Source organism: Ipomoea nil, unplaced genomic scaffold (genome assembly GCF_001879475.1).
Source record: "Ipomoea nil cultivar Tokyo-kokei standard unplaced genomic scaffold, Asagao_1.1 scaffold1049, whole genome shotgun sequence".
NCBI classification, from domain to species: Eukaryota; Viridiplantae; Streptophyta; class Magnoliopsida; order Solanales; family Convolvulaceae; genus Ipomoea; species Ipomoea nil.
The window spans coordinates 6,688-17,381 of NW_017617477.1; the positions used below are offsets into that span (position 1 = coordinate 6,688).

The window sequence follows — 10,694 nt, forward strand, 5'->3', positions numbered from 1 at the left end:
CAACACCACGGATTCAATTAACGGAATTAAATCAAGAATCATACCAAATACGTCCTAACACGATTCCTAAACATGCCAAGACTCATCATTAATACATATAATGGTTCAGGGGCATCCAGAACCTCAAGAACATCAAGAAATCTATATGCAAAGTCCAAAAAACAAATCCTAGGCTAGCCTCAACACCCGATCATGCATAAACCCACCCAAATATACCAAGAATATCACAACAACGAGATCCACGATATAAACCCTAGGGAAAAGCTCTAGACATAATAAAATACAAGATTACACATATAATTAATCACAACATCAAGATTATCAAGATTATCAAATAATCACAATATAAATCCTTGGCAAAGGTTCTATCAAGACTCAATCACAAAATCACATATACAGTTATAAAAGGAGCTAATAAATAAGATATAGCAAGGAAAATAGGTTTTGACAGGGGTTACCTCTTAGCCCTAATCAATATCCCTGGTTACTAAGGCTCTTCTCTAAGATTCTTCTCCCAATTGATCTTCCTAGGCTTGTTAGTGGGGGACTTCCTTGGCGGGATTACCTTAGAGTGTTTTCGAGTGAGGGAGAAGAGAGGAAGGTTCTATCTGCTTCCTAATCCCCTATTTATATGTTTAAGGAAAACCTACTCTAGGTCTGAATAATAAGGCCTGCTTTCCTTATTCCCTATGGGCTTAATGTTCCTGGTTCAGGTAAAGGTTCACGATTCATTGTGGACCGCCTGGGTTAATTAAGGGAATTATAATTGGATTAAATTCCTCTTAATTATTTTAATTATCAGAATTAATTTAATAATTAATTCAGATTTGAAGGTCGTAACACGGGGTGTTACACCGCGCAAGACCGCCAAAAGTCCTACGCCGACTTAGGGAGAAAGCCGACCGAATTCCAAGTAGGAGAGAAGCTGTGGTTGAAGATCTCACCCACGCGAGAGGTAATGAGGTTTGGGAAGAATTGTGACACCCCGATATTTTAAAACACTTTATTTTAATAAAATATTCTTGAAAATAAAATCTATCTTTTAATCCTAAATATTTTAGCTCTAATACTTTCAAAACAAATTGTTTTTGTGCCTAAACTTAAATAATTTATTTTATAGCCCACAATTTTGCTATTCAAAATCTATCTGAGTCGAGCCTGTCAATATCATTTTACAAGTCTAAAATGTTGAGTCCAAATAGTTTTGTTTAAGCCCAAAATAATCCTAGTCCAATTGTATAATCCAAACCTTAGTCCAAATTATATGATATGAATTTTGAGACCAAAAACCCTAACATTTTAATTCAAGGTTATCTCAACCTCTTTGCTGATAGAGATCAGCCGCCAACACCAACTCACTCCCCATCGCCATTTTTGTTTTTATTTCTCTTCGTCAACAGCCATCTTCCTTGTTGTGAGCTAAGACATGTACTTTGAACCTCCTTCTCCTCCTCTGTCCTCCGTCTCCCTTTCTCTTCGCGACGAAGCAGCAGAACAGAGTAGTCTAGTGGTTCCTCTATTTCTTACCGGCAAGCAGAGCAACGACGACACCTTTCTCCTTTCATCTCTAGTCGACGGCGACGACTAGATCGTGACCGGCAAGCTTCTAGCGACGAAGTTTCCTCCCGCGGTGGTTGGACCAAAAGCAGTTGCGGCGGCTGGACCTCCTTCGGTGAGCAGCGGCTATGGGCGGTGGAGGTTCGCGGTGTTGTGACTTGAGCTGTGGTTGCCGGTAGTGTGGTGTGGTTAGGAGGGGTGGTGTCGAAGCTTCCCTTTTCCGGCAAAGTTGTGGACGAAGCTGAGGTGAGGTATGTTCTGTTAGTAATGTTTAGTTGTTGTTAATGATTAGGGTTAAAGATGGTGATTAGTGTAATGGTTGGTTGGTTAAGATTAAGGATGGTAGAGATTATTGATAATGGTTGATGTTGTTTAAATAATCATAATATTGTTAATGATGATTAAGGATGGTAGTAATGATTAGTTGAGTGATTATGGGTACTGACAATATATTAATGAAGATTAAATCATTGATGATGGGGATGTTATGATTTACGTATGATGGGTTAAAACTGATTAAAGATGATTATGGATGGCTAATATTGAAGATGAGATCTGGTGGTAAATCTGGAAATTTGAATTGCTTAATCTTTAGAGATTGTGAAGTGATGAGATGAAGATTAAAGATTTATGGTGGATTAATGAGGTAGAAATTATTAATTATTTTGGTATTAATCATTAATGGGTATGATTAAATGGTGATGATGCAATAATTGGTGATGACGATGCTAATGATATAATTAATGATTAATGATGATAATTATTGAATAATGATGAGCATGATGATGTTGGATTAATGGTGATTAGCAAGATGGTTAGTGATAATCATGGTGTTTAAGGATGATGAGGATGCTTATGAATTAATGATCATTAATCATGGTTAAATGATTATTGTTGATGATGGCAGTGAGTTAAATGATTATTGTTGATGATGGCAGTAAATGGTAAAGGAATTATTCGATGGTGATGAGGATGTTGATTAGTGATGGTTACTAATAATAATAATAATATTATTATTTTTAGTGATTAGTGATTATATTAGATTGTTGACCCACAGGTTCTTGTTGAAGTGACTAACTTATAAGTTGAGCCTAGATTGGGTGCTGGCTTTGAGAGCTTAGCTTGAGGTAAGTTTCTATGTCTGTTTAAATTACTTTGCCCTACTAAATGTTTTACGTATATGATTTGTGTATTTAAATTATTTTTAGAATGTGTTCTAGTTTCAAAATGTGATAAATAGCAAAATATGGTTATTTTGGTGTTGACTTGTGATTTATATGGGTTGAAACTATATTTTTGAAAGGTGTATAATCTATGGTGTGCCTAAATGTTTTGTGTTGAAACCCCATTATAATTGGGATTGATTTGAGTATTAGAAAACTTATAATTTTGTGATACACATATATATTTGTACTTTGAGAAATTGTGGTTGAAAACCTAAGTATATTGAAATGAGTGAAACTATGTTTATATTGGAGGATATGACATTATATTTACTTTTGAAGGACATTGTTTTTGGAGGAAATGTGTAAATTAGAGAAAATATATTATTTTGCATACTATTATATTCTTTTTGGAGGATAAAAACTATTATGGAAAGTATGGATATTGATGGGTTATAATGCGTTGTATTATTTGAAAACTATAATTTGGATAGCCTACCGGCAAATGATAATATTCATGAAAACCTTCTTGGAAAACAATTATTACTTTTGGAGGATACTGTATCTATTTTGATAACTATTCTTGTTTTTGGAGGATATATAAAGATGTATCTATTTTTGGAGGATATGTGGATATGATGGATGGTTGTGGAATGGTGGACTTCGGTCCTATGTGGGTTCTGGCCCTATTTTGATGAGATTGTATCTAGTAGAAAACATCCTGGGTACCTATTATATGTGGAGTAGCCTGGTAGAAAACATCCTGGGCTACTTGGACTAGTTACTACTCTTTTGGGTGGGGGAAGCCCATTAGAGGGTGTGCACACTTAAGGTTTTAGTCCTTTATCCCACGAAAGGGACAAACTTGTGGAGTGGCCGATAGAGTGGATTACCGTGTCACTAGGGCTTAGTTGATCTAATACCCTTCGTCCCTTTCACCTTATATATATATATATATATATATATATATATATATATATGAGAGTATATGGATATGTGATACTTGGAAAAGTGATTTGAGAAATATGATTTGAATTCCTCCCTATCTATTATTATTGACATATATGTTCTGAGAATGACTTGAGAGAAATCTATATCTTGATATGATGACTTGAAGAGATTATTATTTTGCTATTGTGAATTCTTCCATATATACTTGTATACCTATCTATACTTCCAAAATGATTATGTGGAAAGCTATGCTTCGAAATGATACTCATATTGAAAAGTGATATTTCTAAATCCTCCATACTTATTATTTTGGGAAATGAACGAATGATTTATATGGTAGTTGTATTGTTTTGGAAAGAGTAAATGTTACTATTTTGGCGACCCTATTACTAATATGAAACCTAATGCTATTTTGAGTGGAGTGTGTTATGGCCTTGGTGCCTAAGAGTTATCTTGGAAAATGATTTACTACTTACCTTTGTTATTGAGTCAAACTATATGATTGAAATAATTTTAAAACTCATTTACAAAGTATGTCCAATTTGAAAAGTATAAATGTAAGTATTTTACAGGGCGGAGTAGAGCTTACTTAGCATTTTATGCTAATTCTTTTATTTGTGTTTTCCAAACCTTAATGTTTGCAAGATTTGAAGTTGTTGCTAGTTTGAGAGTGCGGCGTAGAGCTCGTAGTCTTGGATTTGAGTTTGGTATAACTGGTTTAGTCTTAGAACTTGAATTGTTGTTGTAGTTAATTTGTGATTTGGAAAGTGGAATGTTGTATTATGGATTTGTAGATAGAAACCTTTTTAGCCTGTGCGTTTGGGCTTAGTTGGCTGCCCAAGCGTGGCATAGCACCCCAATGGTTTAGATTTTGATTTTTGCTTCCGCATTTGTATTTAGTCGTTTAGTAAGAAAAGTCTTTTATTTTGGTTTTTAAGTTGGGGGTGTTACAAGAAAGGAAAACTAAGCCCAGATTTATTGGCCCCTACGAAATCTTAGAAAGAGTCGGGAACCTGGCTTACCGCCTCGCATTGCCGGCCAAACTGGACCGAGTACACAACGTGTTCCACGTGTCGCAACTAAAGAAATACGTGCACGACGCAACCATGTCCTCCAACCCGTTAAGTCTAAGCTTCGAGGACGAAGCTTCTTGTAAGGGGGGAGGGTGTAACACCCCGTTAAGGCTAAACACTAACCTGTTATTTTTGTGTCCAGTTTCGTATCGTGTTAACGGGTCGTGTCGATAATTGCCAGGTCTAGTTACCTCTTAGCCTTAACCAATTTCCTTGGCTACTAAGGTTCTTCTCTAAGATTCTCCTTCAATTGATCTCCCTAGGCTTGGTGGTGGGGAATTCTTTTGCTAAGTTTCCTCGGGGAATGTCTCGCATGGTAGGATTAATCGTTGCAAGGTTTCTAAATGCTTTCTAATCCCTATATATAGATACAGGAGTCCTAACTAGAATCTGAATAGTAGAGGCCCACTTTCCCTATTCCTAACAGGATTAAAGACTTGATTAAGATAAGGGTCCATGATCCATTGCGGACCACACTAATTAATTAAGGAGAATTCTAGCACAATTAAATCCTTTTTAATTACTCTCTCTATCCCATTTTATGTGTCTTACTTTCCTTTTTAGTTTGTCCCAAAATGTTGTCCACTTTCCAAAATTGAACATCACCATCATTCTACTTTTTTCAAATTACCCTTCTAGCTTTTGCTTTCTTTATTGTTTTTATTTTCAAAAATGAAAAAGTGAGGGGCATAATTCGAAAGTGCATAACATTTACTTTAATTCATTAAAAAGCGTGCAAAAAGTAAATGAGACATCTAATTCGGGACGGAGGGAGTATATATTAACGAAATTAATTCCATATTTAGTCCGAATTTGGAGGCTGTAACACTGGGTGTTACACCCTCCCCTCTTACAAGAAGCTTCGTCTCCGAAGCTTAGACACAGGTGTAACACCCCGTGTTACGGCTTCTAACCCGAACAAATTATTTAATTACTTACCCTGAAAAGAGAATTAAATTCCATTAATTAACTAGTAAGGGTCCACCATAGACCATGGACTCTTATCCCCAAAACCAATCCCTTAATCTAATAATAAATATAATTAGCAAATTCATACCCTTCAGACCCTAATTAGGACTCTTAGATATATAAATAGGGACATAAGAAGCACTTAAAATACACACCACAATAGATATCACCGCACAAGAATTTCCAAGAATTCTCTTATCACCAACATAGGAGAAATCAAGAAGAGGAGATCTTAGAGAAAGACCCTTAATAGCCAAGGAATTTAATTAAGGCTAAGAGGTAACCCATGTCTCAACAAAACCTATTTTCTTCGCTATAATCTACTTCTTAGCTTCTTCTCTATGCTTGTGTCTAGATAAATCTTTTATGATGATGATGATATGATCTTGATGATTGATGAGACGATCTTATGTGTTGATCTTGATAATCTTGATGATTATAAGAGGATCTTGATATTTATGTGATGTTCTTGATAAATCTTGATGTTCTTGATTTTAAAGATAAACAATGATTTTGATGATATGAATATGATTAGAGCCCTAGATTGAACTGGGAATTTCGTATCGTGATGTTCTTGGTATATTTGGGTGGGATTTCGCATGTTCGGGTGTTATTTATGTTTAGATTAGAAGTCACGTTAGGATATGTTTAATATAATTCTTGGTTCTGATCCATTATTGACTACGTGGTATCGCCGTTTACGTTTAAAAGTGATTAAACATGGTTTCGGGTTCCACGAAAGATTCCGGGATTAATATATTGAAAAGAGTCAGTGGGGAGTGGGGGGTAGGTGGGGGTAGGGGGCCCGCCACCTACCCGTTGCCCAAATTGGCGTCGCCGGCAGCGGGCAGACGACTGCCCGCCGGGCACCCGCTGCCCGGAGACTTTTTGCCAGCGGGCAGCCGGTGGGTGGTCCTACACCTGCCGGCCACCAGCTGGATTTTTCCCCACTTTGGGTTGTTGGCTTCCCCGTTTGATGTTTCCCTGGCCCTCGTGGTGTCCCAACGGACTCCGTTTATCGTGTCTAAGTCTAGTTTGATGTTTTGGGTATCGTTCGTAGGATAAAAGAGTCTTGTGTATTGTATGCTAGTTGAATTGGTACCCCGCAACCTAGGTGAAGGATGTATGAACCACCTAGGACCATTCCTAGTATGTGGATGACCACGCATAGGTTTCATTATATGTTTTCTCCCCTCTCCCGATGTGTTAATATGAATCGCATGTGCTTGCTACGTGTTATATGTGTATGACTCCCCAATATTGGCTACGGTCAAATTGGTTTTACATGGGCTACAGTCCACCGATTGAGCTCGTCAACGGTGTGTAGGGCTACAGTCCACAAAGAGAGCCATGATCCACCGTTTGAGCTCGTCAACGGTGTGTAGGGCTGTAGTCCGCCGCTGAGCTCGTCAGCGGTCTTACAGGGGCTGCGGTCCACTGATTGAGCTCGTCAACGGTGTGTAGGGCCGCAGTCCACAAAGAGGGCCACGGTCCACTAATTGAGCTCGTCAACGGTGTGTAAGGCTGTGGTCCGCTGCTGAGCTCGTCTACGATCTAATGAGCTACGGTTCATCGATAGGCTACGGTCAACCCCTTCATGCTGCAGTATGAGGCAGGGTGCTGCGGGGCTGTGTTAGCGCTATATGCGCTAACCCTCATGTATGGGCATTCGATTTGTCCTGTGGTGCCACCAAAGTGTGCTTATATGATAAAGATGATTGATTGAAAGATGACATGAATGAGGTGAAATTAACTTGTGACCTTAAGATTCTTAATGATATCTTTATATGTTTGATTATAACTGTTAGAATGTGCTTATCCCCATCTGTCGAGTCTATTCCTGGTTTTAAAGCTAGAGTCTCCTAAGTATATATCTTTCTCCCTTAAATTATTTAAGTGGCAGTTTTTCTCCCTGATATATTAAATGGACATATTTACCCTTAAAATAAATATTTCATTTATTTTTCTTCTCCAACAAATTATAACCACGATTTGAAAAAATAAAATACATTAAGTGTTAAATTTAGAATATTTTAAAAATAAAAAATAAAATTTTAAAAGAAAGTTTGATCCAACCTTTCAAATTGGATCCAAAATCGTGAACCGACGGTTTCAAAATAAAACTCAAATCGCGATTATATATACTTATATGTGAGAGTCAATATAAATGCGGAAAAAAACATACATTATTTGCAAATATTATAATTCTAATTTAAGCTATTGCTAGTAGTTCTGATTTGAACCTCCGGTTCACGGTTTAGGATCCAATTTTTTCCAGTTTACGATTTTAATAAACGGAAACCCAAATATTGGGTTATGTTATGAATCATAACCGAAATTTTTTAATTTGATTGCTATAGTGTTTGGTTCAGTTCGAACCGAACCGTGGTTATCCCTACGTATAAGCAATAATTTGGTGAAGAAGAGAAATAAATAAAATATTTGTTTTAAGGGTAGAAATGTCCATTTAATATTATCAGGGGAAAAAATTGCCACTTCTATAATAATTGAGGGGGCAAATGTGAATGCATGAATAACTCAGGGGGAAAAAGTGCTATAAGCATATAACACAGGGGAAAAAGTGTCATTTTCCTATATATATATATATTATATATATATATATATATTATATATATATATATATTGTATTTTAATGCGTTGGAGTGGGTTACCAGCATTATTCGCTGAACAGATATATTTGGTTTTCAGGCACAGATGATTAGCCACCGGAGCGCACTAGAGGACCTCGGCTTAGATAGTTAGTCTTTTTTTTTCGGCCTGCGTGCCTTGATGATGTAATGACGTGTTTGAGGATAATTAGTTAATATAGCATGTGCATCTGAGTTCTCCAGCTCAGATGTGGCATAACACCCCAGACCCTTATATCCACATTCAATTCATGGATTAATTGAGTAATTAATCATATTTCATTTGAGGAATTAATTCTTAAAATTCCAATTTTAAATATTCATGGACTAGTGTAACACCCCCTAAATAAGGCCCAAAAGAAAGCCCTAACACATGCAGATTAAACAATAAATTAGCACAGCGGAAGATAAAATAGAAACTGGATAAAAGAAAATCCAATTCATGGGGTGTTATGTCACGTCTACCGAACTCGGTAAACGCTAAGGCGAACAATCTGCAAGTGTAAACATCTATCCCAAAACATTAGTTTAACTATATTGGCGCACAGACCACAAAAACAAGGATAAAGGTGCTAAGCTACCAAGCTCTAGACATCGCGCTCGTCTAAACATCACCTGAAAGATACAAAGATAAACATTGGGACGACGCCCGGTCAGTGATAATGCTGGTAACCCACCAATACCGTTAAGTATTATAGGTAGATATAAGTCATAAAACCATTTTCGAAACGGAATACATAAGTATATAAGTCAAAAGCCAAGATCAATAAACAACACAAGACTCATCACTCTCAAAGATAACACCGGGAACACATCCCAAAACACAAAGATTACCCACAACACAAAAGGAATAAGACTCACTCATGGCAACACATGCCCTTGTGACTACACACGTCACAAGAAAGAGAACTCACCACAACGGCTACACAAGCTCTCGTGACATCACCCATCACGAGTTGATATGCCTTCCTTATGTCCTGTTCCAACCTTATGGCTACCCCCAACCTTGTACCTTCATGCTAACCATTACCTCCAGGACCCTGTACTTCTTAGTCCAACCTTTTCCCTCCTGGGACCGTCGTCCCCCACCAACAATCCGCCTACAAGACCACCAATTCATAGTACACAAGTACCGTACATGGCGAAACACATGCCCGGATAACACATGTTATCCCCAATCACGGTGAACCTTTCTCGAAGAACACATCTCCATAATCACGTCACCGGCTACCACGAGGTCCGCTGCAATACTTTGGTTACTAGCGTCCCATACCACTAATCGTGCAATCCAGGTAAAGCACACACGCACCACTCACACGAGTCAAGCAACGGATTACAGCGAAGGTATGAAACCATAGTCAATCAAGGAATGGGTCACCACCCAACGACAACAACGATGTATAACACAAGTTAACATCAACCACACGGAAGATACGAACAACACACACGCTAGCATTAAGACAATAATCTAGCATGCTTAACAACGAGAAACTCAAGATAGTTCGAGGAACTCACAAGACACCTCTTGGTCCAATGAAACACAATGTTGAACACTTAGCACGATTCAAGACACCAAAGTCCTACATGGATACCTACAATATAGTTCTAAACCTACGAAACATCAAGAAGACGCTCAAATAGTTCCACAAAAGAACAACGGAAAGTCAAAGGATCAAATACCGAGACAACGAATCACGGGGAACAAATCCCGGACCAAACACCACCGTGTACCCGCGGGTGGACCCACGGGTAGTGCCCCACTCGTGGTTCCGCCCGCGGGAACATCATCCCACGAGGCCTGTACCCGCGGGTAGGCCGGCGGGTGGTGCCCCCGCCTGCCGTTCCGCCGCGGGAACATTCCTGTTCCACAATAAATTCCTTCGGGGATTTTCTTCTCCAAACACAAATTCAAGTCCAAAACATGCCAAATCTCACCCAATACAACAAAATGACTTGAACCATGGAAGATGCCAAGCAATGACACAAATGAACCCTAAACACAAGCTCTAGATATGCAATATCACAAGATAAATGCATAAACCCTCACATTCCATAGCAAAGCACAAGTAGAATCCAAGAAATCACATATAGGTAAGCAAAATAGGTTTTGTAGAGCATGGGTTACCTCTTGTAGACCAAAAGATTTCACTTAACACACCACAAGCTCCCCACAAGGCTTACTTCTCAAACCCACTTCAAGATCAAACCAAAAGATCATAAAGATCCTACCTTTAAGAAAAAGACAACTAAGATGGAACCAAAAAGACTAGATAAACTTAGATCTTACCCTCCTAGATGCCCAAATAGGTGGAAGGTTGAATCTTGAAAGCAAA

The 10,694-nt window shown here is 38.1% G+C and overlaps 1 long non-coding RNA gene across 1 annotated transcript; it reads left to right on the forward strand.

Annotated features, from left to right (window-relative positions):
* The first annotated feature begins 1,320 nt into the window (after positions 1 to 1,320).
* LOC109182485 lies at positions 1,321 to 8,533 on the forward strand. Its single transcript, XR_002054377.1, has 3 exons — positions 1,321 to 1,808; positions 2,615 to 2,684; positions 8,423 to 8,533. It is a non-coding gene; the product is annotated as an uncharacterized LOC109182485 (long non-coding RNA).
* The last annotated feature ends 2,161 nt before the right edge of the window (positions 8,534 to 10,694 follow it).